Source organism: Tenrec ecaudatus, chromosome 1 (assembly GCF_050624435.1).
Source record: "Tenrec ecaudatus isolate mTenEca1 chromosome 1, mTenEca1.hap1, whole genome shotgun sequence".
Taxonomy (NCBI): domain Eukaryota; kingdom Metazoa; phylum Chordata; class Mammalia; order Afrosoricida; family Tenrecidae; genus Tenrec; species Tenrec ecaudatus.
In genome coordinates, this window is record NC_134530.1 from 14,467,109 (window position 1) to 14,477,245 (window position 10,137).

The window sequence follows — 10,137 nt, forward strand, 5'->3', positions numbered from 1 at the left end:
AAACAGACCTGGAAGCATTTATAGACTTCTTTTTTGCGTGGTTGGTTCTTGTTTGTTTTGTTTTGCTCTACCTGGTTTTTAGGACTACATATTGTCTCCCCATGTCTATCAAGATTAGTTGGTCCGGATGAACAATCTGGAGAAAAGAGAGACCCACTGTTCCAGGGGTACTCAGTAGAGAGGACGGCAGGATAAAGGCAGTGGGTGTGAACAGACCTATGGAAAAGGGAACCAGTGATCTGAAATCAATAGCACGGAGGGTGTATGATGCCTACTGGGACTTAATGAAGGCAGTGTAAACCAGAGCAATTACTGAACCCTGAATGAAGGTCCTGCATGATAGTGGGACAAGAGGAAAGTGAAAGGAAGTAGAGTTAAGAACTAGGACTCAAAGGGCATTTAGAAAGGCCTTAATACAGCATGTTCACATGTGAGTATACTATATGTAACGATAGGGAGAGAGATGTCTGCAGATATATTTATGTTAAGTGTTAAGCTACCATGTGGACACTGGGTCTCTACTCAATTCCTCCCTTGACACGAGAACACGTTGTTCTAACAACCAGGCATTCCATGATGCTCACATTCCTGACAGGATGGCTGAAGTCAAAGTAGGTGCATAGGAAATGTGATGAAGAAAGCTGATGGTGCCTGTGTATCAAATGATCTAGCACGTGGGGTCTTAAAGGCTTGAAGAGAAGCCAGCGACCATCTAGCTGAGAAGCATCAACGTCCACAAGGCAGACACACACCACCCTGTTTGATCATGAAGTGTAGACAGTGACAGGTATCAGGCATCAAAGACTCAGAAAAAATTATCCCATCAATGTGCATGAGAAGTGTGCAGTGGAGACCCAAAGCCCATCTGTACATGATTGGGTATCCCTTTAAAGAAGGTTTACAAGGACGAGTCAACCAGTCAGAGTGCAGTATACCACTGATGAAACATGTAACTTTCCTCTAGTTCTTGATGGCTTCCCCCCTTCTCCTCTCCCCCCACTATCATGACCACAATTCTACCTCACAAGTCTGGCTAGACCAGAGCATGTACATCGGTAGAGGTGAGATCTGGAAACACAGAGAATGCAGGACACATAATGAGCGTAATCATACCAGTAGGGAAAAGGTTAGCTGGGAGGAGGAAAGTGGATCTGATCACAATGATCTACCTATGACAAACTCCCAGGTGCATAGAAAATACCAAAGTGGATGAAGGGAAAACCCAGTCAATGCAAGAGGCAAAATAAAAATCATAAATTTTCCAGAGTTTATGCAGGAGGAAAGGAAAAAGAAATGAGGAGAGATACCAAGGGCTCAAGTAGAAAGAAAATGTTTTGCATATAATAGCATTCAATATACAAATATGCTTGAACCAATGTATGGATTGTAATAAAAGATGTATGAGCCCCTATAAATTGACGAAGAAGAAGACGGAAAAGAAAAGAAAGACAGAAAACACAGCTGCTGTGTGTTAGATTAGCCCCTAAGAAACAGGGAGAACTGGATTGGCAGGAACCTACACATTGGCATGTGACATGTGCAATCGTCACAAGATACAGCAAGGCATACCTTTGGGTTTAACGCCCTCAGGGTCTGGCTGGACAGGCCCTACCCCTGGTGGGCGTGAGGTTCAGGTGCTTCTAGGTAATGGTGGTCACCGAGAAAAGGAAACTTTGAGCTCTCCAATCAGGCCCTTGCTTCCCCCCTTCCTCATGACTCCTGAGGTGCTGCTGGCAGTTTTGAACTAAGTTTGGGGTGAGTAACCCACTACGTTACCAAGGCACCTCGTGGCTCACATATTTCAAAATGCAAGGAGACATCATGTAATCAATCCATCTAGGTAGAGGGTGGGTCCTAAACCTAAAGACTGAGTTTAGGGGAGATGAGGAGAGGCACAGACACACTTGTTAGAGGAAGGTGCCAAGCCCAGCCTGGGGCCAACAACTGGGCAAGCACCCAACATCCTAAATTGAGGAAGACAGTGGTGGCCCTTCAAGTGCCAAGCCCTTCCCCCTTCTGTGGTTACAGCACCACACGATAAAGCCCTTTGGGCTCTGCTTCTCCACAGCCGTGTCCTCCCCAGCCCACCCCAGGAGGGGCAAACACAGGAGGGGAGAGGAAGAGTGAAAAGTTGGAGATGGAGGCGCAGGAGGGTGCAAGGCTTATTCAGGAGTGAGAAGTATAGAGAGGTGAGTTATTATTGAGGTGAGGGAAGATTCCTGGGTGAGTTCCTCAACCCAGTGTGTTAGGTCAGGGTGTTGGGGCGGACGGATATATATAGGGTGTGAGACAAAGGCATGTGGGCTTATAAGTGGGAGGGAGGTTTCCTGTGCTGTGTTTGTTTGCAGGTTTTGGCGGGGGTTGCACGTTTCGGGTCTGGGGATGACCTGTTGGCAAATCATCTTGTTCTTTGCAAACGTGCTTCTGAGAATGCTCAGGAGAGAGGGCTGTGTGACCCCTGCCTGTTAGATGGGCTCTGTGAAATTCTGGAGGCAAAAGTTACAAAGTTCAGCAGGCTTTTTGTCTTCTTCAGAAGCTGGTACAAGAGGCTGCCTAGCCTGTACCCGGCCAAACTTCCCAAAGTCTTCATAGTGGTAATGGGCATCATCTTTGATCGTGAACTACATCATGCTGAGGCGGGACGACGAGGAGATCTAAGAGTTTTAAAATCTGGGGCCCGGACCAGCCAGCAGCAGACTCTAAGGGTAAAGCAGGATTTGGCTGAAGATCAGGTTGGAGATGGCTTTCATCCCGTCCTGCAAATTTGCAAACACGCAGGGATGCAACTGTAACAGTACACAAATTTTTGCCAAGGGCCCAACAAGGAGTATAAATCATGACATGACAGAAGTTTGAAAAACATGAGGAAGTGCCCGTGGAGCCCTTTTGTCTAATCCTCGACATGATGTAGAGCACTTGAATGTTCTCCCCAACCGTACCTGATTCATTAATGTAGTAAAAATATTCTTAAAAAACATGCAGGTCCCCCCTTTCTCTGCTGTTAGTAAGTCAGGGGTACGGTGACTTTGTAGGGTGACTTGGGCTAAGGACGTTAATTGTTTGTAGAGGGAAGCCAGCGAGTTAGAAGTGGAATCCATCATGAATTGTACTTTGTCCTTAAAGGTTTGGGGCTGAATGATGATTTGTCCTATAGCTTCTAGAGTCACGACAGCTGTGGGGAAGGAGGAAATGAGGCTGGATCTCCCAGGACTGGTTGATAAATTTCTCAATTGGTGTTAGAGCCACAGAGCACGTGCAGGTCCCACAGTCATTAGACTTCCTCTTGGCTCTACATGGTGAGTTGTGCACTACTGTTACTGGGAGGTAGTAGGCACTGCTGGAAGAATTGAGGCATGTTGTTAGGGCTCCATTGCACCAGAGGATGATTCTTAGGGGGCTTGAAGTGAGCCTTTAATGGTCTCCTTGTGATTGCAGGGTAGGCTCGACACCTGTCTTGTGGATGATAAATAACACAGGGGTTAGCTGATGCCAACCTGACGTTCAGGTGCAAACAATGGTACCTTAGGAATGGGGCAGGACAAGGGTTGCTGGTTTTGGCTGAAGGGAGGGAGCTTACCGGAACTGCAGCCAACAGTGGACGTTGCAGGGAGGCGCAGATGAACCAAGAGTCATTTTCTATTCCAGAGGCATTTAACTAAAGGGCTGTTTCTTGGATCAGATTTACCCACTGGAAGGGGTTAGTGTTGTTGTCCTGGTGTGTAAGTTAGGCTAATAGGTTAAGTTCATTACCATGGTTGTCTTTAGCTACTTCATCAATGCTCTTTGGTGGGTGGGGAAATTGAATCTACTGCTATGGATTGATAGGATGGCGGAGGGCTTTGCAGCGGTGCGGTGTGGATACAAACAGGCCGTGATGCCTTTTCCCCACCTTGGATCCGAGGGGTCTGCAATATATATTTGATACTCTCCACATTGGTTTCTGGGAAGGGTGTAACTCTGAAGGATAGAGTAGTGGTGCGCATTACACGGATGCTGCAACTAGGAACAATATGCAGACACCAAGTCTGTTTCTGGGAACTGTTTACAACACTGCTTTGTTCATGTAGAGAGCAGAGGACCAGGTTGTTTTGCTCGCTGAATTTGTGTGGGGCTCCTGGGATTAATGGACGAAGAAAGGTGATGTTGAAGCGAAGGCAAACGGACCGCCGCCACCCACGCTGGCCGCAATGGGCTCTACTGATGGCATGCCTTATGCCGTTAGGAGTTCCACCGCGGCCATGGAGGAAGAACTGCCACACGTGCAAGACCTGGCGTGGAGCAGAGTAGGACGCACCAAAGTTTGTATGTGTGGGTCTACATGGAGAACCGTCAGAGCACATGCTAGGTATGAGAAGCAGGAGGTCCCCTCAGAAAGCATAGGGTAGTAGGTCCCACAATCTGGGTTGAATACCAGTCATGACTTGTGTTGGGTTAACCTTATGCTGGTGAGACTATGCCAGATAGGGTCACCAAGGACGTTGACTGTGCTGGGAGTAGTGAGGATTAGGGGGTATGGCCCTGTCCACGTAGGTTGTCAAGGCTGAGAATCAAGTTCTTTTAGCAGAACAGAGTCTATCGGACTGATTCCTGGCAAGTCAGGTCATGTAGGAGTAGGGGGGTGAGGGCAGACACCGGTCTGCATGCTGCTGGAGCAGTTTCTTAGAAGAGAAAGAAAAGGTTAATGGTATCCTAGTGGTGGTGCTTGGGTTGTTAGGTTGTGGTTGATGGGGACGACTTTGCCACACAAAAGTTCAAATGGGCTTACAAAAGAAGGAGAGCATGGTATTGGGGTGGTGCTTCAGATTTGAGTTAAGGCAAGAAGGAGTAAGTGTACCCACAGGCCCTGAAGTTCCTGGGAATGCTTAGACCAGAATTCCTCAAACTAATGCCCGTGAGCTATGTGTTGCCGGCCAAGGACAGTTATCTGGTCTGCCAAGGGTTTTTGCCCTGTTATTTTTACTTCAAAATAAGGTATGTACATGTGCATAGGAATTTATTCATAGTTTTTTTTTAACTATCGTCTGGCCCTCCAACAGGTCTGCGGGACAGTGAAGTGACCTCTCTTTAAATCTTTGGGAATCCCTGGTTTAGACAGAATATATTTTATACTTCCGTTCATTCTGTCCACCTTTCCTGAAGTTTGAGGCCTGTATGGAATATGCAAATGTCATTTAATTTTCAGAGAAAGTTAGATCTGTGTGATTTGGGTTCTGAATCATGGAACATTATCTGACTGGAGTTGGGGAGGACCTGGGTGTGATTTGGGTGAGTAGAATGTCTGTACCTATATCTTGTCTCTCGTGTAGTTGGGAAGCTTCGACCCAACCTATAAAGGTATCTCCACATGCGAGGATTCAGAAATTTTTGCGTTTAGTCATCTGAGTAAGATCGATCTGACCATCTTGGCAGTAGGCCACGTAGTTGGTTTATGGGCACGTAGGGTATAGACCGCTTTGCAAATGGAGCAAGAGGAACTACCATTTTGGACGAGCTGGGTTCGTTGAGGTTGATATAAGATTGGTGGCAAGAATTGGGACAAGGCACGGGGCCCAATGTGTAAAGAGGAATGCATTCAGTTGAAGAAGTCTTCAGCTTGTTGTGTGGCTAGTGTTATTTGACTTTGGAGAACTAACAACCCTTCTTGAGTTGTCTTCCCTTTTCGCTCAGGGTGGCTTCTTCCTGGGGTGTGTAAGAGGGTTGCATGTCGGGGATGGTGAACGAGAGAATTGGGGCTGCATTAGTCGGGTTGTCGGTGCGGTTTCTTGCAGTAGCATTTGCCTGGTGGTTGCCCAGGGTGACAGGAGAGGTATCGGTGTGATGTCCTCTGCAATGAATAGTAGCTACTTTTCTCAGTGGCTGAAAAACCTGTAAGAGATTGGCTATTAATTGACAGTTTCCAATGTGGGACGCTTTGGTGGTCATAAATCTGCACTTTTCCCAGATGGTGGCGTGACAATGAGCTGTAAGGAACACATATTTAGAATCTGAAAACAAAAAATTTATATTAGATGTTTTCCCTTTAGTTAAAGAGAGAGCTCAAATGAGAGTGATAATTCTTACTTTGGCGAAGGTGTTCCGATGGGGAGGTGTGCTGTTTCCCAGACTCAACCAAGTGAGATGACAGCACAGGCGGCCATTAACAAACAAGGTTAGATGTGGAATAGTGTACGGTGGATCAGAGTTTGGGACGGGGCATCATTAGTTCGGAAATTGCCTGTGGGCAAACGTGACTTCTAGGCTCCAGAGAGTCTGGGAGTTGGGGCAAAAGAGTTGCCTGGTTCAAATCGGGAGCCTGGCGTAGGGTCATGTTAGGGTTTTCAATAAACAAGGTGGATTTGTTCCAAGTGGCTTGTAGAGAGTAGAGAAAGAACGTGATGTGAGAGGATGTCCTGCAGTCTGTGGGATATAACGTCTGGATAGGCTCTCCCAGTGTTAACTTGAAGGCTCCTTTAGTTAGGGAGGTAACTGCTGACAGAGCCTGGAGGCTAGGTGGCCAATCCCTGATCATCCTATCCAGTTGTTTACACAAATAAGCCACAGAGGACAGAGCAGGCCCACGGGACTGAGTCTGGACTTCAACTCATATACCTTGCTTTTCGTGAGTGTAAAGTTAAAAAGGTTTGGTGGGCTTTGGTATATGCAAAGGTGGGAAGCGAAGGAGACCATGGGCAGAGTCAAGGTGGGCAGAGTCAAGGTGGCCAGGAGGGGTGGCCCTAGCCGCTTTGTACAAGGGGTTTGGTAACGGGGGAAATGAGGAAACCAATGTCTGAAACATCCTCCGAAGCCTTGGGAAGAATGTATTTGGTCTGCGGTTTGAGGAGTTTGGAGTTCGCTCACTGCCTGGCGACCTTCTGTTATCAGTCCCCATGTGGTGGGAGTGAGCTGCAGCCCCAAGTAGATAATGGTTTTACATGAGAGCTGGGCGTTAGCTCCTCAGACTCCATAGCCTTCCGTAGTTAAGAAGCACACGAGTTGGGCAGGATGTTCCAGAGAGCAGGCTTCAGATGTGCTGCACAGCAGGAGGTCCTTTACCTACTGAAGCAGAATGGACGGTGAGAGGGGACAGTGCAGAGGGTCAGTGGTTAGCGCCTGGCTGAACAAACAGAGCAAGTCGTGGTACCCATGGGGCAAAACGGACCAGGCATATTGGCAGGCGGTTGTGGTGTCGGGACCTCCCATGTGAAGATAAACTAGCAGGAAGCGTCCAGTGGGACAGTAAAGAAAGCGTCCTTCAGGTCCAATATGGTAAAATGGGTGTTGTCAAGTGGACTACAATACAGGATAGTGCAGGGTGATGGACATCTGGGTAGGTGGGGACTACAGCCTCATTAATACGGTGCAAGTTCTGTACTAGGCAGTAGGACCCATCTGCCATCTTGACGGCCAAGACAGCGGTGTTGCACGCAGGGTGTGCAGGCACAATATGTTGGATACATAGGAGGCGCTGCATGATGGGTTTCAGGCCTCTGCCGTGAGTGAGGGAGATTGGAAACTAGGGGTTAGATTGGAACGTGGAAGGGTCTTTAAGGGGATGATATTTTGCGACAAGCTGTCGGGAAGTGTCCCACACCTCAGGGTTTATGTGGTGTGGCAGTGGAGCAGTGGAGGGCGTGGGTGGAGGCTCAATGGTGGAGAGCTTTAGCAAAAAGGTTGCTGGGGAAGGAGAGGTGGGTAGGAAGCATTTCTATTGGAGACTAACTCCCAGCTTAGACAGGAGATTCCCTACCCAGCCACGGCGCAGGCCATGAAGGCATCATTTAGAAGGAATAGCAAAGAGAGGACTTTCCTATATCTAATACCCGAGGAGGGGTGAGCAAAGGTTTTGATGGGTTGTCATCTATACTGACAACCATAATTTGGGAAGGAGAGGTGGGGCCCGAGAAGGAAAGAAGTAATGAGAAGGTAGCTCCTGTATCTACCAAAAAGGAGACTGCTTTGCACACTACCTTGATAGTCACTTGATCTCATCCAGGGTCACTGGGGTCGTTGAGTCCACGCATCTTCAGTCGTTGTCATTGGCCAGGTCGAACAGTGCCAAGGGCAGGTCAGGGCTTGGAGAGAGAGTCCCTCCAACGATAGGCGCTGAGGGGCAGTCACTTCTCCAGTGTCCCTTGTGACCGCACCCCAGGCAAGTCTTGCTCGTTGCTCACAGCTGTGGACAGTGTTTAGCCCAATGCCCTTCCTGGCTATATTTAAAGCGGCGTCGAGATGGTGGAAGGTTAAATGCTCAGCTGGGGTCTTAAAGCGGCAACCAAAGCCTGGGCTTGCCAACTAGTCTGTTGGTGGGCTTGGGACTCATGTACTCCCTCAGCCTGTACCTCTCAGACATTAAAAACATTAAAGGCCATGTTGAGCAGGTCACGGATGTGGGGCTGAGGGCCATTCTCTGCAGTGTTAAGTTTCTTTTGAATATTGCCAAGTGCATTATGCCAAGTGCATGGCTGGAGAGGTGGGGTGCAACCAAGTATACTGTGTTAAGGCTTCAGTGAAGTGTGAAGGGAAAGGTGCGAGGTTTTCATTTGGCTGCTGGGTAATTTCTCCTAGCTTGTCAAACTTAACTGCTTTATGAGAGATGGCGTGTAAGCCGGCCAACAAACATTGTATCAAGCGGTCTCGGCCAGCTCTGCCCTCTCATACAGCATGGGTACCTGTTTGATAAGATCAGGTCAGGTCCCCCTACGGACCGCCTGGGGGCCTATGGGCATGGTGGCACCTGTGAGGTGGACCTGTCTGCATGCTGCTGTGCCGTTGAAAAAACCTGCTCTCGCTCATCAGGGTTAAGAGTAGACGTAACGACGATATAAAGATCATCCATGTTATGTCATACGTTTGTGTGAGGTTTGAAAGTCTTTAAAACAAGTAGTGGGGTCCTTAGAAAATGTCCGTAAGCATTTTTCTATTTGCGAAAGATCCATCATGGAGAAGAGCGCTTGAACTGGGATAGGGTCTTCCACTCCAAACAACAGGGGAGTGAAGGGGGTCCGGAGGGGGAGACAGATGTTTGGGGAGCTCTGAAGGCTGAGAAGGTGGTGGGGTTGGTTCCAGACTCATAGGAGATGGTAGGGACTAGGGTGGAGGATCGGGAAGTGTGAAGAACAAAACATCCAAGCTATCAGAAGGATGGGAAGTGTGTGCGGGGGTGGGAGGTTCCGGAGTTTGGAAGAGTCCACCAGAGGGGATTGAGAAAGGAGGACGTTGGCTGGTTTGGCAGGAGGCACAGAAAGGGGGACGAGAGCAGAGGAAAAGATGGCATGAACGTACAGAATCTCAGACCATTCTGAGGTTTCATGACCGGAGTTGTGAACGTCGCGGAGAATATGGGAATGGAAAGTCCCATTTTCTGGCCAACGCGATCCTTGTTGAATTCGTATTGTGGCCCCACTTGGTTACGGAAATGGATCAGACCTTTAGGGCAGTTATCCGGAGCCAGTCCTAATTCATTGAGATTGACCGGGAGGCAACCCACAAGACAGTCCCTGGGAGGATTGGACAAAGCATGTCCCATGATGTGTCAAACTGCAGGGGTCTGGACAGAGAAGGGCGGCTCCTCATTCCCCTCTGTCCCCCACAGCCAGGAAGTGGCCTGGTAAGGCTGAGAGGCGTCCCTGTCAGAGGTAGGGAGCCAGGAGGAGAATCCTGGACGCTTTGGAACAGGAAGTATCCTTGATGCAGGCCTGCGGCATACTCGGCGGACAGGGATGAGCAGCCCCAGGACCTCAGAGAGGCCCAGGTCGATGGCTGCATAGGGGAAGACCCCCAGCACTTTGGTCAGTTAACTGCGGTAGAAGGCCCAGGACCCCAGTTCCCCAGGATCTTCTGGTAGCAGTCCTGCAGTCCCATGTACTGGCCCATCCGGCACAGGGTCAACTTCGTTTTCAGCACCTGGAGAGTACTGGGACCATTCTAAGACAAGAGACATCATGAGAAGCTGCCACCTATGTGGCAGTGGGGACTTCAGGGTAGACTGTGGTCAGCAGAGTTTCCAATCTAAGAAGAGGAAAAAATGCCTGCTAACCTATTCTCGCAAACCTGCCAATGAGATAGCTATGGAGCACAGAGGCCAAGACATGGGAACAGGCAAGGCTTGTTCTGTGGCTTCTGGGATCCAAGGAGTTGGTGCCAACAGGGTGGCACTTG